This window comes from Bos indicus x Bos taurus, chromosome 5 (assembly GCF_003369695.1).
Source record: "Bos indicus x Bos taurus breed Angus x Brahman F1 hybrid chromosome 5, Bos_hybrid_MaternalHap_v2.0, whole genome shotgun sequence".
In the NCBI taxonomy this organism is placed as follows: Eukaryota; Metazoa; Chordata; class Mammalia; order Artiodactyla; family Bovidae; genus Bos; species Bos indicus x Bos taurus.
This window is the reverse complement of record NC_040080.1, coordinates 11,538,389-11,566,063: the sequence shown is the minus strand read 5'-3', so window position 1 is coordinate 11,566,063 and position 27,675 is coordinate 11,538,389. Positions and strand designations below refer to the sequence as shown.

Below are 27,675 nucleotides of genomic sequence, written 5' to 3'. Positions count from 1 at the left end.
TCACAGGTCGTCTCCGAGATGTGGGTGTGACCTGGGGACCCGTCCTCTGCAGGCAGCACCAGCTCAAGTCTTACCAAGAAGCACTTTCTCTGGCCAGCCCCTGCCCTCTGCTCTGGATGCACTCTGACATAGATCCCTCTACTGACTCAGACACACACACACGGGATTTTGTGGGTGCCACAATCTGCACCAAGTTTGGGGAAGATCAGGGGAGATCACACCACGGTAATGAATATTGAACGTTTGATATTTCTAGGCCTGAAGAGTCCTTCAGGCATTTTTCCAGGCTGGGCTTGCACGTTTTGATGTACTTCTTGCTTTCTCACCTTCTCCACCTTTGTGGCCTGAACAAACCCCTGCCCGCTGTCACTGCACAGAGCAGTTCAGCTCCTTCTGGCCCCTACCTGCAGCCTCAGCTGAGACCCCTGCTCTGTGTGTCCCCCATGAGCTTCCCCCCATGAGGGACCCTCTCCTGCTGCAGGGAAGATGGAGAGGTTTGTGTCCTGATCATTTTGAAGGCTCAACTTTCGTTTTAAGTAACTTTTTCTTTGTCTCATGTTTAATTTCACTAAGGTGCAGATGGGAATGTTGCTGCCAGAACTGCAGGTTGCTGTGGGGATTATGTAAAATAATCTATTAAAGTGTGTAGATGGGGCCCAGCACCTAGAGGGCCCTGGGTGAAAAGGCAGCCCCCCGGGCCTCTCCCTGCCGCCCTCGGAATCACGCTAGCCCATGGTCAGAGGGACGGGGTGGGGCGGAGGAGGGGAGGTGGAGGTGCCAGAGGGAGGGGACGGTTTCTAAAGAAAGCAGGGGTGGGGAGGAGGGGGCAGATGGACCAGTGGCCAAGGTTGAATGGGACCTCACATCCTGACACTGCCCGGCCTCTTGGAGCTGGCTGGAGCTGGCGACTGTCCAACCCGTAAGGGTCTCCCTCTCAGCCCCAACTCAGACCTTTAGGTCAGATCCCAGAAGGGACTGCAGAGACCACTCAGTCCACTGCGTTCAGTGTCAGTGGAGCTCCCAGCCCTTGGAGGACAGAGACCTCTGAGACCGTTGGTCCAAGTTCCCCGAGATGCTATGGGCTCCCGGGCCATGCCCACCCCCAAGTGTGCTCTTCTCGAAGTATATCTTCCAGAGTGGACCTCGGTAGAGAAAAGCGGGGCTTTCTCCAGGCACGGGGAGCCTCCAATGGCTTCTGCTTTGGAGACTGTGAGCTCACTGATGGAGACTCCTGAGACTGACAGGTCTGTGTGCTGACGGTGCTCGGCTGGTTTGATGCAGCGTTCCCTGGATGAGGAGTGCGGACCCTCCTGTTGGTTTGGGAAGCCCCTCTTGTCCATCCATCCTGAATGCCTGTGGTTTGCCAGGTAACCCCCTCATAGTGGGCGTTAATGAATCCAGGGCTCTGGGTCGCTTCTCAGGTGATTCGCTGTGATACAGAACAGTCATGACTTCCTGGCAAGTCTTCCAGGGGTCGAGAGAGCCTGGATGAGGTCCCATTGCTAAGATATTTTGAACTTTTCACGAAAAAGTGATTTCTAGACAATCTCCAACGTTTCAACTGCTCTTTTATTCATTGTCAAGTTGGTGTTTCAGACTTAGACATCAGAAATGGCATTTAGATTTCCAGGCTGCCCTGTTTAACCCGTAGCGTAGCTGAAATACGGTACAGTTGCTATGAATCATACTGGAAAATAATATGCGTGCGGGTGAGTAATCTGGAACTGCTGTTATGGGCTCCCTGCGCCGTGAACCACTTTGGAAGGCAGGCCTTCAGCCACTCCAGCCAGGATGTAGACACACCCACACTGAAGGCTGAGGAGGATGTCAGGTTACTCTGAGACTCTTGGGGTCTGCAGCGCAGCCCCGGGGAGGCAGCAGAGAGAGGCCGGGTTTAGGTGCAGCCCTGATGGTTCCTGTACACGTTTCTTCCTGGGTGTTTCAGATACCACGTGGACCAGCCCATCCAGAGCTGATGGGAGCCAGGTGGATAGGGGGCAGGGAAGACCCCAGTGGCTAGAGCTCTGAGCCTGTTGGCAGCTTGCCTTCTGGCTCAGGATGGACTGACAGGAGCTGCCCAGCAGGACTCAGTCTGGCCCTTCCTAAGTCAGTCCCTGCCCAGCGGTGGGTCCTGAGCTGCACCATCCTCCGGGTGCCCCGTCCCATTCTTCTGTGGTGGGGGCCATAGATGTCGGAGCAGAGGTGGACAGGTAGATCCCAGCACCCCTTTGGCTGCTTGTAAACTAAGATTCCAGACTCAGGAGTGTGTCTGCTCTTTCTTTGGGGTCCCCTGTCCTGCCTCCCTGTGTCTTAGGGGCTTCCTCAGTGGCTCAGATGGTGAATCCACCTGCAATGTGGGAGACGGGTTTGACCTCTCGGTCGGGAGGATCCCCTGGAGGGGGAAAGGCAACCCATTCCAGTATTCTTGCCTGGAGAATTCCACTAAAGCTGCTCCCTGGACCACTGAAAGTGCCCAGTTAAATCCTGAGTGCTGTGAAACCTAAATTCGGACTATACCCCAGCAAATCAATCTGAGTCTGTATTTCTCATTGATTAAAAAAAATTAAGACTCAGTGATGTAATGTAATTCATGATTATGCAATAAAGGCCTATTATGGATTGTAATTCTGCAGTGACTAACTTAATTTTACTTATTAGTGTTCATTTAAATCTTAGCTTATTGTATGTTCAGTACAACAAGGACTAAAACCATTTTTCTTTAAAAATCAGCCATTCGGAATTTTCTCATCAATTTAGACCAGACTTCCCTCCTTCCTTTTCATCCAAAAGCATTAAGATACGTGAGGTTTTCCTTCATTTAAATCAGTGATTGACCAGGACTACACTGAAGGATAGCTGGTTTTTGAACAAGAAGCACCAACTTGAAGTGAATTTTATTAATTTTGAAATCTGACATTTTGAGACCCCTTTAAAAGGGCCGGGGCTTCTGTAAATAACCTCCCAGGGAATCGGTTTGGTGCAGAAATGAACCCTGTCTTGAAATGCAACATTCAGATCATTTGCAAACCACACTGCAGGTTCACAGAGAATGTGCCTGATTTACATTTTCTGGGTTTAGTAAATTCAATTCAAATTTATTTCCTCCTAAATGAGTTTTCACTACCGGAAGGCTGGTGCATGGAAATGACCCTCTGTCATTGTGGTCGCCTGCCCCAGAGGCCAAGGTGGCCTTGGGACTGGAGCCCAGGCCAGGGTTGGGGACTTGGTCTCTGCCTCCCCAAGATGGGCTCCCGCAAGGCCCTGGAGTTCGAGGCCTGGGAACCCTCTCCTCGGGGACTCTGAGATGGTCCTGGGTGCAAGGATGATGGTCTTTAGCCATTCTCTGCAGCTCCTGAGATGCATGTGTGGGGGGCTTTGAGCTTCTCCACATCACCAGATTGTGGGGACTTCGGTTTTAAAAACAGAAATTGAACCACATTTGAGGAAAAGGCAAATTCTTACAGTGTCCTTGGTAGAGTCTCTTTATTTCCTCCTCTGTGGTCCTCAGGCTATACCAGATGAAGCCCGTGCAGGTTGTGGGGGGAGGATCAGATGGGGTTCCTGGTGTTGGTGCCAGAATGGGAGCTGGTGGGTGGGGAGCACAGCTACTCAGGTCCCTCAGAGACCAAGCCCAGAGCGGCATATTGACTTTTTGTGATTTCAGTTTTCAGTGAGGGGATATGAGTTGGAGAGAACTCCAGGAGATGGTGAAGGACAGGGAAGCCTGGTGTGCTACAGCCCTTGGGGTTGCAAAGAGTCGGACACGACTGAGTGACTGAACAACAGCATCAATTGTTTTTAATCACGTGACGTGTCTACGATCCAAGAATCTCTCCTGACTTTCCCTGCAGCCTCTGTAGGTCAGGTCCCGGCTGCGTGAGCTCCTCCCTCCCGACACATGTGGCCACTTTGTCCCTCTCACGTGGCTCCAAGTTGTTCTGTGTCATGCCCCTCATGTCTTAGTGGACCTTGAGGCATGGTCCTCCTGGTCTCTGTTTTCTGCCAGATTTAGGGTGGTCTCACTGTTCTTTAGAGCCTGCCTACTAAGTAGCTTCAGTCATGTCCAACTCTGTGCGACCCCATGGACTGTAGCCTACCAGGCTCCTCTGTCCATGGCAATCTCCAGGCAAGAATACTGGAGTGTGTTGCCATGACCTCCCCTAGGGTGGTTTGACTCGTATGGCTCCTGCATTGGCAGGCAGGTTCTTTTCCACTAGCGCCACCTGGGAAGCCTGTCCTTCAGAGAGCTCCCTGGAAATCACCGGATGGCTGTGGTTGGTCGGGACATCACGGGACAGCGGCAGTATCTGGGGAAAGTCCTGAGGGTCTTTCAAGAGCGAGGAGACCTTTCCCCAAAGCATCCAGCTGATGCTGGCCGCTTAGCCAGAAGTTGGTCGAGTGTCCATTTAGCAAGGAGAATGGATTGTCTTGAGCAGTTTAGATGGATCAAAATTTAACTTGCTTCCTGGGAGAGGGATGCACGCCCAGTGGGACCCTGCCAACTGGGGGAGGGATCTGTTGTTTCCTGGGGGCAGGGAGCAGCGATCCCAATTCTGTCCTTAATCTTCCTAGCAAGGCCTCAAATAATGCTGATCAACTGTATTTTCCTAATCCTTTGCCACATGCAAAAATATGTGTATTTTTCTTTCTATGTTATGATGAGTAGGGAAATGATCATTGATGACCTTGGGCCTCTGTCTCCCCTCTTCTGAGCTGGACCAGGACAATGCACAAGCACAGTGTTTGATAAACTGGGTTGACTTACAGGGTCTTGGTGAAGGAGGAAATGGCAACCCACTCCAGCATGGTTGCCTGGAAAATTCCATGGACAGAGGAGCCTGGCGGGCTACAGTCCATGGGGTTGCAAAGAGTCGGACACGACTATGAGTACCCACACACACACAGGGTCTTAGAGTTATAAGGCCTTAAATTTCCATCTTTTCATTTGACTAATAGAGAAATGGAGGCTCAAGTTGCCGGGAAGAGGTCGGGGGAGGCGGCCAGGACGCAGTAGCTCATTTAGCCGAAGCCTTGTTTTGTGGCTTTTTCCCACTCTCATGATGCCTGACCCCCCTCCTCCCCTAACCCAGGCAATCAATTCTATTGTGCTCTTTAAAGTTTTATCTCTGTCCAAACCTGCACAAGAACTGAAGCACTAATAGCAGTCATTCATAGCCCAGCTTGAGTATGAGCCGTTTCATCTCTTAAGTCATCTCTGGAATCATTTAAAGACGTTTCAAGCTTTATTAAGAGGCATGGGGATTACCTTGGGGGTGGGAAGCCTTGAATTCTCTTGTGGGTCCTTCCTAATCTCGCCACTGGGGAGCTGTCCCTTCTGCGCTGTCTCCTGGGGGATGGGCCCCCCTTAACTGTCTCCAGAGCCGCTGCTCAGAGGAGAGAGGGCAAGAGCATCCTGCTGATACCCCCGGACCCTCCTCTCCTTGGAGGTGTCTTGTGAGTAAGCCTGGAGCTCTGCTGGTGGGTGAAGGACCTTAGCCCCTTGAAAGGCGCCAAGCCCACCCATGACGCGTTTGTGATGAGTCCCCGTGTACCCCACCCGGGACAGTCTTCTGGGCTTTGTTTCTGGAAATCAAAGTGCGTGAATGCAGAGACCTGGGGAGTGGCTGTTTGTGTTTCACAAGTTTCCTCTTTTTCTGTGTAGATAGCATCATGGAAACCCCATTACAGACTCCTGGAGTGCTCAGGAAGTGACTTGATGTCCACACCGAGGGTGGTTTGCAGTCAAGCATGGGTAGCTGTCCCACAAAGGGCTGAGCCTCTGAGCTGTTCAGACGGAGGAGTGGCATTAGGGCAGAGAACCGGGTGTCACATCTGCTGCCCCCTTCGGTCCCCCTACCCAGGACCACCCACAGGATGCGGCCTCACAGTTCAAGCTCCCTCTCCCGGGGGCTCTCGTTTGGGAGCTGTTGGCATTCCGGCTGGGGCTGTCCTTCTCTGGGGCTGGTTCTCCCTGGGGAGGGTGGTGGTGTCTAGACCCCTGACCTGCCCCCCTGTTAGTTCTCCCACCAGCCACACTCCAGCCCTGGGGATGTCTACTCCATGGGGTCATCATTAAACGTGGCACCAGTTAAGGGTCAGAACTCCGACACCGGGCCCTATGTCTGAGCCTGACAGTGATGTCTGCCATTTTCCGGGCCGTTTTCTGAATCTCTTTGATGTCCACCTGGGCCAACAACACAGGCTTTCATCAGCAAGTGATGGGGTGGGTGTGGATTAGCCACCTTGACTGTCCCCCTCCCCCACCATGGACTCTAGGCCTGGCCTTGGGGCATCCTCACTGCAGAGGGTGAGCTGAGCAGAGCCCAGGCAGCGTGGGGCCTGGCCCATAGGGTCTCCTTGGCAGGCCTGCCCCTCGCCCATCCCGGGGTCAGGCCCAGGCTCTCTTCCCAGAGCCCGCTCCGTAGGACACACTTCAAAGGGGTCACTGGGCTGGGAGGCCCAGCTGTTTCTTGGACATCAAACGGTGCTTGCAAAACAATTGATGAGTTAGGAGTGAATCAGAACCAGCCGGCTTGCATTTCTCCCGGAATCTCTGCATGTCGAGAACTTCTCACACACCCCGCCCCCAAGAACGCACGTCCCTCCCCTGGGGATGGGGCCTCAGCTGCGTGCGCTGGAGCCAGCGTGCTTCTCGCCCACGGCCCACCTGAGCCCTCCCGAGACTCCCTTGTCCGACCACCCACTTCCTGGAGGGAGGTCCCCCATTAGAGCCCTTTTCAGGGCCGAGTGACAGCAGGGGGCCTGGGGTGCAGGAGTTCAGGTCACCTCCCCACCCCCTTGAGAGGCAAGCCTCATGTGTCCAGTCTGGAGACAGCCTGATGGGGGTCTGGGAGGGGTGGGCGGCCGGAGGCGGGGACCAGAGGCACCACTTTGAATTGCTTTCTCCGCCTTGTCCTGTTGCTGCCTCCGTGAAATGTCCCCAGGCTTCCATTTCTAATCCTCTTCCCTGTGATTGCCTCTTTTGTCACCCCCTCACACTCCTGTCACTTACAGAACCCAAAACCCTCTGTAATCACGTCTGCTCGTGTGGCTGTCGTCCCAGCAGACTGCCAGGTGTGTGAGGCCAAGGGCCTCGTGTGTCTCTGGGGGGAGCCAGGGTTCATCTGGAAGCTGCAGGAAAGAAACCGCCGTAGGACAAGCAGGTGGTGATGGCGCCACCCCCTGGGTTGCTATTTGAGTTGGAAATAGTGTCCATGGACCTCCTTGGGGGTTAACCCTGATTTGAGGGTGTCTAGGATGGACGGAGGAGCCTGGTAGGCTGCAGTCCATGGGGTCGCTAGGAGTCAGACACAACTGAGCGACTTCACTTTCACTTTTCACTTTCATGCATTGGAGAAGGAAATGGCAAGCCTCTCCAGTGTTCTTGCCTGGAGAATCCCAGGGACAGGGGAGCCTGGTGGGCTGCCGTCTCTGGGGTCGCACAGAGTCGGACACGACTGAAGCGACTTAGCAGCAGCAGCAGCAGCAGGAGTTTTTCCAGTGGTCATGTATGGATGTGAGAGTTGGACTGTGAAGAAAGCTGAGTGCCGAAGAATTGATGCTTTTGAACTGTGATGTTGGAGAAGACTCTTGAGACTCCCTTGGAGTGCAAGGAGGTCCAACCAGTCCATTCTGAAGGAGACCAGTCCCGGGTGTTCATTGGAAGGACTGATGCTGAGGCTGAAACTCCAATACTTTGGCCACCTGATGCGAAGAGCTGACTCATTTGAAAAGACCCTGATGCTGGGAAAGATTGAGGGCAGGAGGAGAAGGGGACAACAGAGGATGAGATGGCAGGATGGCATCACCAACTCGATGCACATGAGTTTGGGTGAGCTCCGGGAGTTGGTGATGGACAGGGAGGCCTGGCGTGCTGCAATTCATGGGGTTGCAAAGAGTCGGACACAACTGAGCGACTGAACTGAACTGAACTGAGGGAGGCAGGGGGTGGTGGGGGTGGTGGACAATGATAATTTTTCCCACTTGAAATAATGGGAAATAGGTTAGTGTCTGTCACTGGACACCCCTCTTTCAGGACTGGGTTTTGGGCGTGTGCTTTTCACCCATGGTTCCCGTCTTCAGGGAATGTGAATTCGTGGGGGTGACTGGACACACAACGAGAACCGAACTCTCACGTGAGGAACGTGGATGAGGTGTGAATGGGCAGCCGTCCGTCCTTAGGTTCTGAGGGGATGAGGAAAAGCTGAGTCCCTGGGCAGGGGTGAGTCCCTTCACGGATCCCTCAAGGCCCGGGGAGGACAGGGGCAGCCAGGTCGGAGGCCGTAGCTGTCAGAACCTCAGGTTTTTATAAGTTTCTTCCCGCGGACTTCCCTTCAGTGCCTCGGTCCCTGGGTGCCGTGTTAAGTGTAAAGCAGTAAACTAAGCGGAGAAGGGGCGACAGAGGGGAGACGGTTGGATGGCATCCCCGACTCAATGGACATGAGTTTGAGCAAACTCCGGGAGATGGTGAGGGACAGGGAGGCCTTGTGTGCTGCGGTCCATGGGGTCGCAAAGAGTCAGATACAACAGCAAAGGAGCAAAGGAGCATGAAAGGTCATCAGATTCTTTCCGTCTAAGAGGGATTTCAGGCATTGAAACGTTGAGCACACAACACAGTTAGGGCAGAAAAGACTCAAGGTGCTGAGAGGGGCAAGCAGACAGAGCGGGAGAGGGTGGTATGGGGACCCTGGGACGATTGCGCTGGGCGGGGACTGTGCTGTGAGCTGAGATGCTTTCGGGGAGACCTTGCCAGGACTGCCCACGTCATCCTCACTGTCAGAGGAGCCTCTGCCCCGCCAGGCTGAGACCCTCTGCTGCTTCCAGGGAGGGTCTGGGGCCTGAGGGAGGGGCTTTTCAGAAGCGAGGGGCAGTGGCTGTTTACCAACCAGTAGAGATCTGTCTTCATGTCTAATGATCGGTTCTACTTGCTTTTCCCAGCAGCTGGGGGTCAGCACAGAGGGTGAGGAGGGTGAGCAGAGAACCCAGGGGTATAGGTCACCCACCCTCCATCACCTCAGCCTGGAAAAGGTGCTTCACCCCATAACAAGGGCTTGGTCTTTCTCTGGGGTCATTCCTCCTGGCCGTGAGCCCCACATAGAAACAATGGGGAACCTGGTGTCTGCACCCACTTGAGTGATCTAGTTACCCGAATCCATGTGCCCCCAGCCCCTGCCCCCCAGACCTCCCCCATCCCGTCCACAGACCCGGGCGGAGCAGGGTGGAGGGCTCAGAGCCAGGTCGGCCCTCCTGGTCAGCAGCTTCCGCCCTGATGATGGGTGATTCCGAATGTCACCCGGGCCTCGTGCTATCTTGGTTTGCAGGGAAGTGTGTTGTGATTGGACTTGCTTTCATAAAACAATAATCAAACGCCTTTAGAAAATTGTGTCACTCTGTGTATCAGTAAGGTTCAAAAGCAAACCAAAGGGGAACAATGACAATCCTCGTGAACAAACAAATGAACAAAATAGTCAGAAGTGGCCTGTCTGGTGGCTTTAATACTAAGGAATTCACTGGGAGGTCATCACATGCCTGAGATGTGATGGATCTCGAGACAAACGGTGTGTCATCTGTGTGAGACAGAGGAAGGCAGAGAGACAAGAGAGGGTAAGAGAGGTGGGGGGAGACAGATAGACAGAGAGGGAGAGACAGGGTGAGAGAGGGCAAGAGAGAGGGGGAGACAGAGTGACAGAGAGAGGGAGACAGACAGACAGAGACCGAGAGGGAGAGACAGAGACAGGGAAGTGAGTTGAAGCTGCCATGTGGGGTGTAGGGTGTGGCTGTTGCCTTGTAGGGTTTATACTGGCTCACCCCACTGTGTACACAGGGCCCTATTAGCAGTCATTTGGCCAAGAATAAAGGATCCCTAATTATATTTTAGAAATACAGTTTAAGAAGCTGGAGTTTAAAACAACTGTCTTGAGCTTCAGTGGGTTCGTCTCTGGAAACCATCCATGGAAGGATATTTGTATCCCGAGAGGGTCTCAGGGGCAAAAAGCAGGGAAGATTGTCTGCGTTTCAGGCAGCGGCCTCCTGGAAGGTTCCTCGCGCGTTTCTTTGTGACAGTGATGGCTGGTTTCTCAGGAGCTGGGGCCCCTCCAGCCCAGCACTGTGAGTGCCCCATAGCCTCCAGGGTGTGTCTGTCTGCGCTGTGCATAAGCAGCTGGTGTCAGAGACGCAGTAAGTCAGGCTGCGTATAATCAGATACCGAGGGCCCAAGAGGGGACGGGGCTGGGGGACTGATAACCTGTCCTTCTCTCCAGGAGACACTTGCATTTTACTTTCAACCCATTTCTAAAAATGACAAATGCAAAGTAAGAAAACAAGTTTATCCATTGCAGGAAAGCTGGCAGAGGGAGTCAAGTCAGATCTCTGCTTGGTGCGATTTTATTTTCATCTTTCACTTTTGCATCAGAACAACCGGGGGCTTGTGCAGGGCTGGGTCGCCTGGGTGTCAGCAACTTCATGAGGGTCACAGTTAGAGACTGATCTTCCAGGAGGGACGGGACACATGAACTCTGTGGAGCTGGGAGCTGATGGTGCGGTGGCGTGAAGTGGGATGTCCTGGGGGGATACAACGAAGGTGCTAATGGCAGGTGCGGGATTCAGGCAGCCCCCTACCCTGACCCTCAAGGAAGCCTGGACTTGATGGGGGGGCCTCCCTTCTGAAGTCTGTGAGACTGGCTGACTCCAGGGTAGAGGTGGATTTCAAGCCAGTCCCCATGTGCTGGTAGGTGATCTCAGAGCCTGCCACAAGGCAGATGTGACCCATTTGAGGCCGGTGGCATCCGGAGGCAATGGCCCAGATTCCTAAATGTGAAGCATGCTGTCTGTGTAGGTGTCTTAGAGGAAAACACAGGAAGTTCACTCGGTCATCCACACGCATGTCTGGGTCTCCCATGGGCACCGGAGACTTTCCTGGGACAGGTTAAAGCCCCTCCTCTGGAGTAACCCCACCCTGAGGTCCACACAGAGAAGGAAGGGCGTCTCCAGGTGGGCAGTGAGATCAAGCCAGGATTCTCTGTCTCCCAATGGCTGTGGGGTGATGTCCAGAGCCCTCTCTCAGGGTGCATCTTAGGAGAAAAGCACGTAGTGCTTTCAGAAAAGCCCTGTTGTGGTCGATGCCAGGACTGACTGTTCCATTTGGTTTGTGGTCAGCTAAGGGCCCTGCTGCAAGCCCAGGGGTCTGGGGAGGCTGGATATAGGCACTCAGCTTCAGCTCCAAGAGTGGTAATCAGGCGGTCTAGCTGAATCAGGAGTCCTATGGCCGTTGCTCAGGCACGTGTGTAACTTGGAATTCTGTCATTTCCAAGGTGCTACCGCTATTCCTAATGCTCATAGTAACCGCTGCCCAGTAACACCATTGGGTTGGTCTCCATGTCCTGGCTCTTAGGAATGTTCCGTGTCACCAAAATATGGCCCCTCCAGTAGGTCTAGGGTCTAACTTTGCATCTGCGACCTTGAACTTCTCTAGAAAGTGAAAGGAGAAGTGTTGGTCATTCAGTCGTGTTCAGCTCTTTGTGACCCCATGCACTGTCCATGGGATTCTCTAGGCAAGAATACTGGAGCAGGTAGCCATTCCCTTCTCCAGGGGATCTTCCCAACCCAGTGGTTGAGCCTAGGTTTCCTGCGTTGCAGTCAGATTCTTTACCATCTGAGCCACCAGGGAAGCCCCTTAACTTCTCTAGAGATGATCCTAAAAGCAGACTTGATGGCTATTGTTGCTAACTTTTGTAAAAACAAGAACCTCTGGAGTCTTGCTGGAAAACCCCAGTGCATGTATCTCTGCAACTCAGGAGGACCCCACCCCTGATGCTCCTTCTCTTGAGAGTGTAAATTGATTTACAGGCTTTGGTCTTGCTTAGAGGTTCAGATTCCAGGGAGTGTCAGCCAGACTTGCACTCAAACCCTGAGTCCTTCTGAAGCTTTTTCACTCGTCATCCCTCTTTGTGCTTCTTCTGGTTATTTGCACCAGTTTAGGGGATTGGAGGCAGGAACTGGCATTTGGATTAATGACTGGATGGTCCAGAACAGTCAAAGAACCAGAAAATAAAACACGTTTTGTTCTGCATTATTTATTTTTATGGGGTGATGGTAAGAGAAATAATGACTTTATGATTTCTTAAGTCCATACTTCTTGCACCGATATTAACATCAGCTACTGTTTGCATTTGCTGAATGCACGTTGGCCGTGGTGGGTGATGGGGTGAGCTCTCAAGGGTAAGTGTGGCAGCGAGCAGGAAACTAAGAATTCAGGTGTTGCCGAGGCTTCACTGGAAGCACTGGTTCAAACAAACACAGACTCTAAATAAATCATACTTGAAAGAAATCAGGCAGCTCTACATTTGACGGAATCCTGTTACGACTGCTCATAAAGGAAATCATTCCTGACACAGTTCTGGATTTTAATTAACTTGATCTACTTAAAGCATGATGCACCTGTACAGGTGATAAGTCATTTTGTCAAGAGTAGAGACCTGGCTAAGGAGAAGGACATAGTGCTTGGAACGCAGAGCTTGGCATTTTAGAGGGAGGGGTATTTGTCCTGGTCAGATATTCTCGCTGTTTATATCCTGCTGTTCACCAGGTGCTTGTCACTTGTTGCCCCCCGACTCTTTCCCTTCATTGAGTTTACTGTGTGCTGTGTCTGGGGTGGCGTGGATGCCGAGGTTCTGAGGGCAAAGTTAGACATGATTCCTGCCTTCGTGGGGCCCAGAGGCTGTCGGGGGAGCTGGACAGAGGACACACAGAGCTGCTGGGCACGGGGCACTGTGCCCTCCGATGCTATGACCTCAGAACGACCTTGAAAGACCCTGGCAATGGCCCCATGGCTGCCCCTTGGAGGCGCTCACAGTCTCTCTTTGATTTTTATTGTTAGGATACCTTACTTTTGGGAATTAGCATCACGCTGGCTCTGCTGGTGTCAGAATCACGGAAGGAACTGTGGAGAACCCGGGCTGCCTGATCCAATCTCCTGACTCCTCAGGGACCCCCTAGGGCTGGGAGCCTCATGATATGTTTTCCGGGAGGAAAGTGGTCCTCAGGAGAGTGTGCCCTCGGTCGCCTGTCCTCTGAGAGCTGAGGGTCTGGGCAAACACCAACAGCCCGAGGCGGCCTCTGGAGGTGTGTGCTGAGGTTGATCCTCGAGATCAGCCCCTCCCAGCATGGAGGAAGCACCCCCAGGCTCTGTGAGGCAGTGTCCAGGTGCTGCCGGTCCCCTGCCTTCGGGCTGTAGCCAGCACCCTGACCAGTGCCCCTCCTTGCTCTCCGGGTGGTGGGCAGCCGTCGGGGCTGCCTGGGGAGGAGGCGGCGAGATCTCTGCCTGTTACACGCGAACGTGGAGACATCACGGCTTTATTTTTAGACTTCGCTAATTCGCGCTCTCCTCCTGGTTCGCGGCTCCCTGGCAACAGCTCGTTGTCATGGCAACCCCCATGTTAATGAGTGAGGCTCTCGGTATGTCTGTTCCACCCGGGCCAGGACAAGGACAGCAGCTCTGCCAGGATCCGTCCAGCCCCTGGAGGCTGCCTGCCTGACACCAGGCCCAGAGCATCAGGAGAGGGCTGGAGGGAGGGGTGGTTTTGCTCACACTTGTCTGACTTCTTGGTTTGCACCTGCCTGGGTTTAGGGCAGCTTTCCTGCAGCTGGAGAGTAGGGCCCTGAACCCTGAGTCCTGAAGGGAGAGACGTTTGCTGCCGATCTGGGGGAGGTGAGAGTCCAGTCAGAAGCTGAGAGGCAGTGACCCCACCGACCTGTGCTAGAGGCTGCTGTCCTGGGTTGGGGGGCAGACGGGGTCTCTGCAGCCTCTTGGGGGTTCATGCTTCCCAATTCGAAGGTGGCTTGAGGCCAACACCCCGAGTCCTCGCACCAGCCGACTGAGTGATGCAGGTGAGGCCCCAGGGCTCTGCTCCCCAAGTCTGCTGTGTGGATGGCTTCCTGGAATCCCCCCGCCCCCCTCCGCTATGTGCTTCAGTCTCTTCACCTATAAATTAAGGATAATAATCATATGACTGTGTGTCAGCGCTTAGAGCAGTGTCTAGCTTAAAAGGATGATGGTTGGATGCATATTAGTCCTTTGGTCTGGTCATTATTTAATTTCCACAGGAATCTTGTGAGATAAATACCATTGTTCTTCTCTAATTACAAATAAGTAAATTGAGGCACCGAGCTGCTGTCCTGGTCACAGGAGGTGGTGGGTAGGAGCAAGGGAGGCCAGGCCCGGGGTCAGAGGCCAGGCCCGGGGTCAGAGGCCAGGCCCCGGGGTCAGAGGCCAGGCCCCGGGGTCAGAGGCCAGGCCCGGGGTCAGAGGCCAGGCCCCGGGGTCAGAGCAGTGCGGGGAGGACCTGTCCTCGTCTCCCCGGGTGAGTCCCAAAGGCGCTGGGCCACGCCACCAGTGCCTCCTCCCTGTCTCTGCACTTCGAAGGACGCGACTGTGATTCCCTTAAGGATGGAGCGGGCCTGGAAGTGCTTTCCTACCTGCTTACTCATAGCCACACTCCTTCCAAGAAAGAAGCGGGCTCTTAATGCACAATTAGAGATGAAAGGCTGAACCCAGAGGAGGTGATGCTCCAGTGGGTGTTTCTCAGTTGAAATGTAATCAGTCCAACTGCCAGGGTAATTGACTGGTCATCAGACTCTTTTTGGCTTTCGATGGGAGGAAGGGGGAGAAGTTATTTGCAGGACAGAGATGTTGTACGTAAAGAAACGGGCCCCAGAAAAAGGACAAGGTAAGCAGAGAGGCGCACGCTTGCAGAACTGTCTGGGGGGATACTTTAGAAGCTGGAGTTCAGGGTCACCCGTGGGGCCTGGCCCCCGGTGTTTTCACAAGCACCTGTGTGTAACAGCCATGCGTGGCCAGGCTGAATCGCTGGTTTAAAGACACAAGCTCACTCACAGGTACCAGTGTAGAGTTTGCAGTTTTCCAGGCAGGGACCTGGGGAAGACACGATCTGGTTTCAATTTGCAGTGACACCTTCTGAAATGTGCTTCAGGAATTAAGAAGTTTAGGTGCTTTTTTTTTTTTTTTTTAAAGCAACTTTCCATTTCATATAGAGTATAGCCGATCAACAATATTGGGATAGTTTCAGGTGAACAGCAAAGGGACTCAGCCATTCGTATACATGTGTCCATTTTCTCCCAAACCCTGCTCCCATCCAGGCTGCCGCATAACTTTGAGCAGAGTTCCCTGTGCTCTACAGTAGGTCCTTGTTGGTGATCCATTTTAAATATAGCAGTGTGTACGTGTGCATCCCAAACTCCCTAACTGTCCCTTCCCCCGCTCCTTCCCCTCTGACAACCATAAGGTTATTATAGAGTATTGAGTAGAGTTCCCTGTGCTGTACAGTAGGTCCTTGTTGGTTATCAGTTTTAAATACAGCAGTGTGTACATGCCCATCCCAAACTCCCTAACCATCCTTTCGCCCCATCCTTCCCCCCAGCAACCATAAACTTGTCCTCTGAGTTTGTGAGTCTGTTTCTGCTTTGTAAATAAGTTCATTTGTATCATTTCTTTTTAGATTCTGCATGTAAGGGACATCATACACTATTTCTCTTTCTCTGTCTGACTTAAGGAAGTTTAGGAGAAGGCAATGGCACCCCACTCCAGTACTCTTGCCTGGAAAATCCCATGGATGGAGGAGCCTGGTGGGCTACAGTCCATGGGGTCGCACGGAGTCAGATATGACTGAGCGACTTCACTTTCACTTTTCACTTTCATGCACTGGAGAAGGAAATGGCAACCCACTCTAGTGTTCTTGCCTGGAGAATCCCAGGGACGGGGGAGCCTGGTGGGCTGCCGTCTATGGGTTCGCATAGAGTCGGACACGACTGAAGCGACGCAGCAGCAGCAGCAGGTGCTTTTTAAAAAAGCTATCTGTGCACCCACATTCACAGCAGCAGTAATCACAACAGCCCCGAATGGAAGCAAGCCAAGTGTCCACCAAAGGGTGACAGGCAAGCACAATTCGGTCTGGACCTGCCATAGCAGGTGATTCAGCCTTAAAGAGGAAGGAGGTTCTGACCCCTGCTGCAACCCGGATGAACCCGGAAGACACCGTGCTCAGTGAGAGAAGCCACACAAAACCCAACAAACGCTGTGTGACCCCACTTACAGGAGGTGCTTCGAAGAGGCAGATCCAGATACAGAAAGTGGAAGGGTGGTTACAGGGGCTAGGGGAGGTGAGTGAGGAGCAGTCTAATGGCATGGAGTTTCTGTTTAGCAAGGTGAAAAGTTTAGAGTCTGAGGATGGTGTTGCTGATGGCTGCATGGTGATGGGAGTGCAGTTAATGCCTGCACTGTGCACTCAGGAAGGGCTGGGATGGTCAAGTTTATGTCACGTGTTGTTCTTGCTGTTATTCAGCTGCTCAGTCGTGTCCAACTCTTTTACCACCCCCTAGACTGTATCCCACCAGGCTCCTCTGTCCATGGGATTTCCCAGGCAAGAATACTGGAGTGGGTTGCCATTTCCTCCTCCAGGGGATCTTCCCGACCCAGAGCTTGAACCCTCATCTCCTGCTTGGGTGGATTCCACCAGGGAAGACCATGTCGTGTGTATTTTACCAGACTTAAAAACATTTAATTTCAGATTAATAAGAATCATCTGTTTGTTTTAATAGTTTAAACAAAAACAAACTTATAAAGAAGAAAGTTTAAAAATTACCACTTGGTATTGAGACATGTTCTCTTCTCAGTGTGCTTGTAAATGTGAATGCACATGCTCACGCATGCACACACACGCACACACACACACAGTGATCTTGCTCTCCCTGGGTTTTGCTTGGACAGTTTCACACTGACTCTTAGCAAAACTCTTTCAGGGAGGTGGATTGAACCACTTGTTCACTGAGCCACATAGAACAGCCAAGTTTGGAGCCTGAGTTACAGCCTCCACACACGTGTAGCCTTGTGACCTGGACCGGCTCCCTTGTTTCTGGTTGTCTTAGAAACACGATGATGCCCAGTCCCACTGGAGCCCCTGGGACATGGTGCTGATATTGAGGAGCTCAGGGCACCACATGCCTGGACCTCCAGGTCGGAGGCATCCCAGCTCCCCTTACTCCCTCCCCTGAGCCATGGAGGGGGCCTCGGAGCATCAGGGCCTGAGGCTTGGCAGTTACCGTGGCTGCACCCATTGGTGGGGGCGGTTTTCCCTCCAGGCAGAGACAGGAGAGTGGCAACACCTCCCCAGCGCAGGGGAACGCACAGTCCTCATCAGCCTGGGAGAAGCGCTGAGTCCAGCTCAGAGCCACCAGGGGAAGGTCTCTGAGGGCGTGCTTGGGGAAACCGAGTTAGGCTGGCTTGTTCCAAATAAAACGCTGAATTCAATTTCACTCTGGGCAACATTTGCTGTCCGGGGTGCTGTGATTTGCAAAATAGATTTAAGAAGATCTGTTCAGTTGAAACAATAGGAAAGCAGGGGCTGAGGGCGGGTGGGGAGGGCTGGTACAGCTCGTGAGTGTCTCAGTTTGGTTTTGTCGCGGCAGATGCTGACCTTGGGCTGGGCAGCCCATGTTGAGGGGCCTCTGCATCACCATGTGGTTGGTTGCCTATCGCTGTTTCACACGAGGGCCTCGGAGGCGAGCGGCCTGCACCATGTGCTGGCCATCCCGGGGGAAGGCCCGAGTCTGCGCCTGTGCTGAGTTCAGCCCGTCCAATGAGGACATGTCTGACCATCCGCTTTCAAAACCAGCCTGGTGGAGTCTGGTTTTCACAGTCGCCCTAAGCATGTGGTTAGCTGGATACCCCCCTGCTTACGTGTAAGTACAACCCCAGCCAGATTTGACGCACTTCAGAAAGCGTGCCCACATCAGACCCTTCCAGAGTGTAAAGACAGAGAGAAGACATCTGTCTGGAGAAAGCAGAAAGAGAACAAGTTGAGGGGAACATTCGAGGTAGGGCTTGCAGAAGCAGGGACATGACATGTAGATGGGGAGGTTGGTTCCCAGCCGATGTTGCCCTTGGGCTTATAAACCAAACCTTCTGCTGCCGGCTGGTTCTGGTGATGGACACTGCGCCCCTGGCTTGTTTCTCTTCCTAATTCCACTTCTCAAAGCTGTTCACCACTGAGAACTCAGAGATGGAGGTTTTATTGCAATGAGTGTGCCTGATCTCTGGAGACCCATGTGGACACCCACACGATTCCTGGTCTTCCCTTCATCACCTGTTCGTGAATGGGTTACAGTCATGGCGTTTTGGGGGATACATTTAAAAAACTTGGTTTATTGGAGTATAGTTGATGCACAGTGTTGTGTTAGTCTCTGCTGTATGGCAGAGTGATTCAGTTGTACATGTACATCTATCCATTTTTTAAGGGGCTTCCCAGGTGGCACTAGTGGTAAAGAAGATGTAAGAGATGAGGGTTCAATCCCTGGGTCAGGAAGATCCCCTGGAGGAGGGCATGGCAATCCATTGCAGTATTCTTGCTTGGAGAATCCCTTGGACAGAGGAACCTGGAGGGCTATAGTCCACAGGGTCGCAAGGAATCGGATACGACTGACGTGCCTTAGTACAGCACAGCACTCTTTCTAAAATGCTTTCCCACATAGGTCGTTACAGAGTATTGGATCGAGTTACCTGTGCTATACTGTATGTTCGTACCAGTTGTCTATTTTGTATATGATAGTGTGTGAGTGTCAATGCCAATCTCTCAGTTTATCCCTTCCCCCTTTGCCCCTGGTAACCATAAGTTTGTTCTCTCAGGCTGTGACTCTATCTCTGTTTTGTAAATAAGTTCATTTGTACCTTTTTTTTTTAAAGAGTCCACATATAAATGGCATCACACGCTCTTTCTCCTTCTCTGTCTGACTTACATTACTCAGTGTGACAGTCTCTAGGCCCGTCCATGTCTCTGCAAATGGCATGATTTCGTTCTTTTTAGGGCTGAGTAATATTCTATGGGATACATGTACCACATCTTCTTTATCTGTTCCTCTGTTAGTGGACGTTTAGGTCGCCTCCATGGCTTTGGTAACCAGTGCTGTGAAGATCATATGGGATATGGGTGCATATGTCTTCCAAGTGTGGCTTTCTCCAGATATATGCCCAGGAGTGGGATTGCTTGATCATATGGTAGCTCTATTTTGGGGTCACAGACTTTATCTTTATTCTAGAACTTTCTCCTGCACCTCTGACCCACCTGGCTGGCAGGAAAGTGTGGTTGTCTGAGCTTTCTTGGACTTCAGGCTAAAGCAGGGTGTGCTACCTCCCCCTCCTCCTGTCCACAGGAGCCCCGACTCCCCAGCCGCCTCCTGGCAGGAGCAAGGATGACCAGCTACTCAGTATTCTAATATTAAAGAAAGGGTGGGTGATGGGTGCGGAGTCTGGGGTGATAGGTGCTTTGTGGAGGGGGATCTTTTGTCGTTTCCCCGTGGGACCTTGGGCAGTAGTGTGATTCGCCATCAATTTCCTGATGAAGGAAGGACACCTTGGCTTGCTCTGTGTGAGTGGGCTGATGAGTGGGAGATGATTTACTTATCAAGACCTTGGGGCCCGAGACAGGAGTTTCCCGTGAGCACCGCCATGTCGCGGTGCCGTCTTGGGGAGTAATAAGGTAGTGTGTGCTTACAAGCTGGCTTCCTGATGTTTGGCCAAAGGAGACGACTGTACTTGAACCAGCTGAGGGCTATCTTTCCTCCAGCACCGGAGATGTGCAGGCCCAGAGGACATGTGTGTTGAAGGCTGCGGCTTTTTAGAACGAGCAAACAAGCAGTGTCTCTCCTAACTGAGGACCGGGAGGGCTGTCGAGCCCCCGTCTCTGGTTTGCCTTCTGTTCACCTGTGAGTCCCCTCACCCCTCTGCCTTTCTGTCTCCATCTGGGAGCTGCCGTCACTTTGCCAAGATAGCTTCGGTCTGAATACGGTAATGTGTGGAGTCCTTTCAGCTGCTTCGTCATTAAAAAGCATTTATTCAGCACTTACATAGTGTGGCACAAAGAGAATTATAAAGACCCGGGCCTGCCTGAGAGATTATATTCTAACATTTTCTTAGAAAGGCAGACACTGGGCAGCTGAGGGAAGCCACCACTCAGCAGTTACCTTCTGTTATGGGACACACGGAAGAACACCATAAGTAATGAACAAGGACTGACGTGACAGGAAGTCCAGTCGCCAAGATGGAGCGCACGTCAAAAACGCAGATAAGCGAAGACTTCCCTGGGGGTCCAGGGTTAGAACTTTGCCTCTAATGCAAGGGGTATGGGTTAGATCTCTGGTTGAGGGGCTAAGATCCCACATGCCTCAAGGCCGAAAAACCACACCATAAAACAGAAGCAATATTGTACCTAATTCAATAAAGACTTTAAGAATAGTCCAAGTTAAAAATATATATATATATTTTAAAAATACCAATAAATGGTTGGAACTTTCTCACCTATCTGGAACTAAGTCTTACAGGAACCTTATTTTCTGTAAATGAATTTGCCAAACATCTGGCCCACTGGGACCTGCTCAGGAGGGAGACCCCAGGGCATGACTCTCTGGGGGGTGTTGCTTAGAATCCTGTTATTTGGGTTCCCATCACTGTCTCTTCTTTCCACCGCTACTCAGACACACCCCAAATCCCCAACCCTGCAAGAAGTCAGGGACTGCTCTGAGGAGCAGGCAGCTGGCATCCCGTCCTGAACACAGTGGTCAGAGCATTGTGGGCCTTCGTGAGAAAGATCCAAGCCGAGGTGGGCGTGGATGGAGCCCCAGGGAGCGAGGCCACTGTACAGAAGCCCGCCGCCAGTCCATCTGTGTGTGAGTCATCCTGCGGACTAGTGAGTGCATGTCCATCTGACTCCCCAGCAGTTAAACACTCTGAAAGGTTGGTCCCAAGGAGGAGAATGCCCTTCACTTCCCAGTGCTGGAGAAGGGGGAGATGCTTTGTAGGCTGCTGATAAGATTTGTTTCAGCCTCTTCTTAGGGGAGCTGCACCCCGAGGTATCATACACACACATACACACACACACACACAGGTTTCTTCAGAGGACTAGTAATGCTGCCAGGAAAGGAATTAAATTAGCTGTTGTTTGTGATTCTCTTCATAGTTTACAGCATCCTGTGCCTGGTTTGATCTCAACCACAAACTAGCTCTCATGTAGGTGATTCAATGATGGATGGTTGGTGCGGTTGATGGTGGGTGGTTGAGACTGAGGGTCACCCCTACAAAGATGTGGAAGCTGGGACTCAGGGGTTAGGAGACAGGGACCAGTTCTCTTAGCTGCTCTTGCCTTTCTCTCTGGGAAAGCATCAGCATTCCAGAGCTCCTGTATCTAATACACTTGCTGGGGACGACTTTTCCAAGGAAGATTTCAAGCCCCAGCTAGAAATCTGGATTTTCTGTCAATATCTCACAGGTTTAAAGTATTATTATTAGTCACCATAACACACAATGTAGTTAAAACCTAACTCGTGGCTGCTAGTAATTCCATAATTGTCATTATTTGCCCCAAGGAGGCTCTGACTGGAAGCCGGGAGCCTGGGTGGCCCTTTGCTGGACTTGGCTCTTGAGCAGCGATTCAGTATATGGAGCTTGACTACCCCCAGCCACCCCCTGCCCCACTGCTGTTCTTGACTCCCTCCCCATGTTTCAAGAGTGCTTCTGCCATTATAAGGGCTCTTGAAAATGGCCGGCACAGCACAAACTCCTGTGTGTGCGTGAGGCGAGGTCTGAGGGCTGCACCTGGATCCCCGTCCAGGTGGAAGATGCTCAACCTGCCCCAGATCTGAAAATGTACCCGAGATTGATGGTCATGATTGGTGAGACTGAGATACTCAGTGCGCACCCTGCCTGCGTGCAGGGAGGCGCTGAGCACGTGTTCCTCCCAGACCCTGGCCCAGCCACCGTGCCTCCTCCTCTTCGCCCTGTCCCCCTCCCTCCCTCCCTCCAGCCAGGACGTCCTTCTAGCTCCCCTCCCCCACTCCAAGACCAGTTCCCAGAGAGAAGCTTCCTATTCTTCAGTATCAGTTTTTCCCAAGAACAGTAGCGACTCCACTGCTAAATGTAGAATCTCTGGGGCTAAAGGGATTTCCCAGATGGGTGGTGTCGCCCAGTGACTCAGCCTGTGCGATTTGTGGTTGAATGGCCTGAGTCTGAGTCTAGGATCCACTTTGTACCGACTCTTGGCAGGTTAGCCTTTCTGAGTCTGCAGAGCGGAGAGTTCGATGCTGCCCTGCTCTTGGGTTCACACGAAGTCCCGCGCCCGAGCTTGGACTCCCCCCTACCTTTCCCAGCTCCGTCTGCCCCTCCTGACAGCCCCACAAGGCCTCTTCCATTCCAGGCCACTGGACGAAGTGCTGGCCAGGCAGGAGAAGCCAGAATCCTTTTACCAGCAGTGTCCCTGCTGCCTGAGGGGGGACCTCTGGCGTTTGTTTGGAGTTGATTCACTATGTTGTATTGATGGGTTGATTCTGAGGCACGCATTTTCCCCCTGAAGTTGACCGTCTCGAAAATCAGGGTGCATTTTACACCCAAGTGGGTGTTGAGAACAGCTGGTACCATCTTTTCTTTCTTAGTGGTCCTGAAGGTGATGAGCTTGTGTTACAATCTGTGACTTCCTGAATTTGGTGAAATGCATTAGTAATTTTTAAAAATCTGAGTTTAGATCCCTTCAACTCAGATATCAAACAGTTGCTCGGGTCTGGTGAATCTCGATGAGGGCGCTTCCTGGGCTCCTGCCTGGGCACCAGTCTGGTGTCCCCAGGCACAGGATCTGTCTGGGCTAGGGAGCAGCAGAGGAAGGGTTTCCGGGTGTTGGTGACAGGGCGAGGGTGTGAGTGACCCTCGGGATTCATCTGTGTCGAAGCCCAAGCAGCTGCAACAACTCTGTGTCTGTTCAGCCTCTGAGACATCTTTCTGCTGCTGCTGCTGCTGGTAAGTTGCTTCAGTTGTATCCGACTCTGTGAGACCCCATAGACGGCAACCCACTAGGCTCCCCTGTCGCTGGGATTCTCCAGGCAAGAACATTGGAATGGGTTGCCATTTCCTTCTCCAATGCATGAAAGTGAAAAGTGAAAGTGTAGTCGCTCAGTCATGCCCGACTCTTAGCGACCCCTGGACTGGAGCCCACCAGGCTTCTCCATCCATGGGATTTTCCAGTCAAGAGTACTGGAGTGGGGTGCACCTTCCAAAGGGCGTCCTCCCCTCCCCCACCCCGTGTCATAGTTAGGCGGGGCTTGCTTGGGCTTAGTGAGCATGGCTGTGTACCAGGCATGGGGTCCAGCACTGGCACTGATCATTAGCAACCTATTAATAAATATAAATGGAAGTCAATGCTGTTCTGTCTTGGTCTCACAGGTGAGAAAGCAGGCTTAAGAGGGAGCTCCCCTTCCCAGGCCTTGAATTCAGGTCTGTCCAACTCAGCACTCACAGTGTGGACCCCTGCCCACTCCTCTCTCCCATCCTGAGCAGCCAGAGTAGTCCTTGCCCGCTCCCCCACTTTGGCCAGTGTGTTGGTGACACAGCAGTGACACCAGAGCTTGAGTTTACAAGAAGCCATGTGCTGGGGGTGGCAGGTTGTGGACCCTGGAGGTCAGGGGTGGAACGGGATGTTCAGGCCAGACTTTGAGCCTTTGCAGGTGGCTTCATCCCCCTCGTCTGGCTGCCCCATCCCGTCTCTCCACCTCTGTCCTTCGTCGGCTATTGGCCTCTCCTCCAGGCCGAGTTGGCCCAAGGGGTCCAGGCCAGGAGGTGCCTGCACTGGTGTGGCTGCAGCAGGAGCGTGGGAGACAGGACACATGGAGGGCGGGTGGGCCATTGTGGCTTTACACTTGGGCTGTGACGATGAGGAGGGGGTGGGAGTGAAAACCCTGGAAGAGACAAGGGACAGGGGCACGTCTGGGCAGAAGAAGCTGTGGATCTGAGACTGAGAGCCCACTTGAGGATCCAGGAGACTGCCAGGGTGATGCAGGGGACATGAACATCATACCCACCCTGACCTCAGGCAGCCTCCAGCTTGGCCTGTCCACGCACACCTGACCTGTCCTATTTCTCTCCTGATCACTCGGGGCATCTGTGTTTTTCTGGATCAGAGGCGCCTTTGTAACTAGAATGTTCCATTTTGATTTATGTGGCTTTTTTCCCCCATTGTCAATCACCAAGCCACTAATATGGTTCCCCACAACAAAAAGAAAGTAACAAGTGACTGCTGTGTGGAGTTAAGTCTTCTTCTGAATATTTCATTTGTAATAACTCCTTTAATCCTGGCAGAACAACCCTGCCAGGAAGGTTCGTGCATATCCCCATTTTGCAGAGGAAGAAACTGAGGTTAAGGACCTCACCCAAAGACCCACAGCAAAGAAGTGTTGGGCCGTCATTCTGCCTCCAGTTTCTGATTCCAGAAGCCTCTCGCTTCCCCATGATTGGTGTTAAAATCATTTGTTCTTCATCGTGTGAAATTCTGCGAGGGTGTTTTTGGAAATCATTTGGGCAAATACACACGCAAGAGCCGTGTGCTCATGAGGGGAGAAGGGAACTGGCTTACGTGTTTTTCTCTCTCGTGTCTACGTGGGTGATTCATTGGCATGAATGTCACCCCTCTCCCAAGGCTGCACACACATTCAGGCAGGACCTGTGTGGAATTCATTTTTATGTTCACTGTAGTCTCTAAGCCGATCCTTAAACACAGTAGGTGCTCATAATTTCATATTTTCACAAAAACATGAAATCATTTCTAAAGTTGATGGATGCATTTGGTAACCAGTTCTCACTGAAGCTATTCATTTCTAAAAACAATGAAGAGGAGAACATTTAAATATGTGAATCATAAGCCAGGGTTATGGTTGAATCAGGCTTTGATGGTTTTCAAATTCCTTCCACGCAGCCGTCTCATCTTGCTTCCCTGCCAGCCCTGTGAGGCGCAGGACATGTTGTTTTCCCAATTTAATTATGAGAAAACTGAGGTCAGAGACGGGAGATCTGCCCAAGGTCACAAACAACATTTGTTTGGGGTGGGGATGGGGATTATTTTTTATTTCGCTTTTAAAATCAAACCAGAGTTGAGAGCCACCATCTCCTGGTTTCCTGTTTCGTGAGCAATCAGGCCACAGACCTGCTGGGTTCCGAGCTGGGCCGCAGGGCCCGGTGACGAGCGCTAGGCTTGGGCAGCAGGTGTTTTGGTTCCTGTCTTTTTGGTCAATAAGACCGTCTAGCACAGCACTCTGAACAACGCAGTCCCCACCAAGCAGACCAGTCCAGGGCGAGACAAGAGCTCCTGACGGAGTGCACACCAGCTACATCTGTACACGCGGTCTAGTTGGCTTGATGGGTGTTTTTTTTTCTTTTTATAGTTAGTTGGAAATAATCTTAGGCTTACATTAGAGTTGAAAAGTGGTAGGGAGAGTTCCCCCAGACCCTTCATGGAGCTTCCTCTAGTGTCAGCTTCTCACGTAATTATAATATAAGGGTTCAAACTGAGAAATTACCACCGGTACAATGTCTGTGTGCATACACAGCTCCTTCAGTCCTGTCCAACGCTTCAGGACACCATGGACCCTCTGTCCATGGGACAAGAATGTCCATGCAAGAATACTGGAGTGGGTAGCCATTTCCTCCTCCAGGGATTCTTCCCAACCCAGAGATTGAACCCACGTCTCCTGTGTCTCCTGCACTGCATGCAGATTCTTTACCTACTGAGCCATCAGGGAAGCCCATCATTGGTAAGATGTGCTGAGTCGCCCAGTCGTGTCTGACTCTTTGCAACCGCATGGACTGTAGCCCTCCAGGCTCCTCTGTCCAAGGGCATTCTCCAGGCAAGAACACTGGAGTGGATTGCCATGCCCTCCTCCAGGGGATCTTCCCGACCCAGTAAGTATTGGTGTAATACTTACAATTAAATTCTGGCTCCATTGATTTCACCAGTTTTCCCACTTGCATGGGGATTCCACGTGTCTGGTCATCGTGTCCATCGAGTCGATGATGCCATCCAACCGTCTCATCCTCTGTCGCCTCTGTCCTCTGTATCCTTTCTTTGTTCAACTCCTAATTTGCATCATGATCCTACTTATCTTGCTCTACATATCTCGTTGCCCACGTTGTTCCAGCTTCAGCCAGTCCAAGGTCTTTCGGGACTGACTCTGACCCTCCAATGGTTCCCCGCCTCTTTCCAGCATTTTCTTCCTTTCAGACCACAAAGTGCTGCAGGTGCATCTTGAATCTTTCTTGCCCGAGCCCTGGAATCAAATGCCTCTTCCTGGTTCCTCTGTCTGGAGAAGAGTGTTTAAAAGCCAAGACCTGAGCAGCAACGGTGCTCATTGCTGTCTGTGACTTGTTTACGTCGGTGCTTCTGTCTTAAAGGAAGCACTGTGTCTGTCCACGCGGTGAATGGGAATCAGCCAGCATCCTGTCTTGCTGTGAACCAGGGACACCAGCGACCCCGCCGCGTGGAATCTTAAGAATCTGTCACCGTGTTCATGTGACCCGTCTGGTGGCAATTTAAATTCTACTGAGTTCAAGTCCGGAGTCCGTGTGGCTCTTTCGCTCTCTGCCAGGCCTTGCGTCGGGTGCTGGGTTTACAGTGGTGGGAAAGTCCTGCTCCCGGGGAGTTTATAATAATATCTTCTGTTCAGTCTGGGAGACAGGACTTCTTTTTCGGTCACTGCAAATTAGGAGAACTCATTTCAGATTATTCAGCATTCTAAAGCCTTGCAAATTCAGCCTTGCGGGGGCGGTTCATTTTGATTTCAGATTCAGAGGCTGTTAGACTGTGAAGAGGCTGTTCCCCAGCCTAGGGCCTCCTGGCGCCGTGAAGACCTTTGCCCACAACTTGGTTCTGACGTGTAGGCTCTGGCTCCTTCAGGCCCCGTGCGAGAAAGCCAGGGGTGTATTCTCTGACCTGAAAAGAACTCTGGAGCCTAACTGGTCCCTCTGAGCGTCGTGGGAACCAGCGTCTGCAGATGGGCAGACGTCTGCGGCCGAGGAGATGGAACTTGCTGCCGGAGTGGGGCTCCACCTCCAGAGCCCTCCCGTGGGGCTGGGCCTCAGGGGTGGGCGGCCTCTTCCAACAACTCTCACACCCCAAAGGACCCCTTCAGCAGAAGTGCATTATCAGAGATTGTGCGGCTTGGCTTTAACCCACCGCTTCATGGAATTAGATCCGGGTTCAGGTTGAAGGAAATTGATGGACAGGAATGTGGGGTAGGTCACCGGGACCTGTCTTCCCCTACTCCCACTTCTTCTGTTTCCCATCTGGCTTCACAGAATCTGGCATTATTCCAGAGCTTCCCACACAGGCTGGTTCTTACTATTTCCTTGAACTTTGTGAGCCCGGATGGACCAAGAATCCCCAGCATAGCTCAGAAATGGGTCCTCACAAGGATTCTGCTGGCCGGATGGCACAGTCCTTTCACACAAGTTGGGTGTCTGGAGGCATCTTTGGTCTCCTTTGGTTTAGAGAGATGAGGATGCTGAAGGTTCATGCTGAGTCCTGGCCGCCCTTCCCGTTGGTCCCCTCTGGTACCAGGTGATCACGTGTCTTCTGTGTCGCTGGACTGATGCAAAGTGTACACATGTCGGCCGGCTCCCTGCCTGTTCTCAGGAGGAGGGGACCCGCGGGCTGTGGGCAGGCCAGTTGCCATGCATTCGGGTTGGAAGCCTGAGGGAGGCAGGCTTTCCGTGTCTGCCTCGGGGAGTATTGTGGGACCCAGGCATCCAAGAGCATCTGCCAGAGGCGCCTGAGATGGGCAACTGGGCAGACGCCCCTCAGC

At 52.4% G+C, this 27,675-nt stretch overlaps 1 protein-coding gene across 25 annotated transcripts in view; it reads left to right on the top strand.

Moving 5' to 3' along the window:
* CACNA1C (calcium voltage-gated channel subunit alpha1 C) overlaps nucleotides 1-27,675 on the top strand; it is a 391,155-nt gene that overhangs the window by 93,764 nt on the left and 269,716 nt on the right. The gene's annotated exons all lie outside the window — the stretch shown is intronic.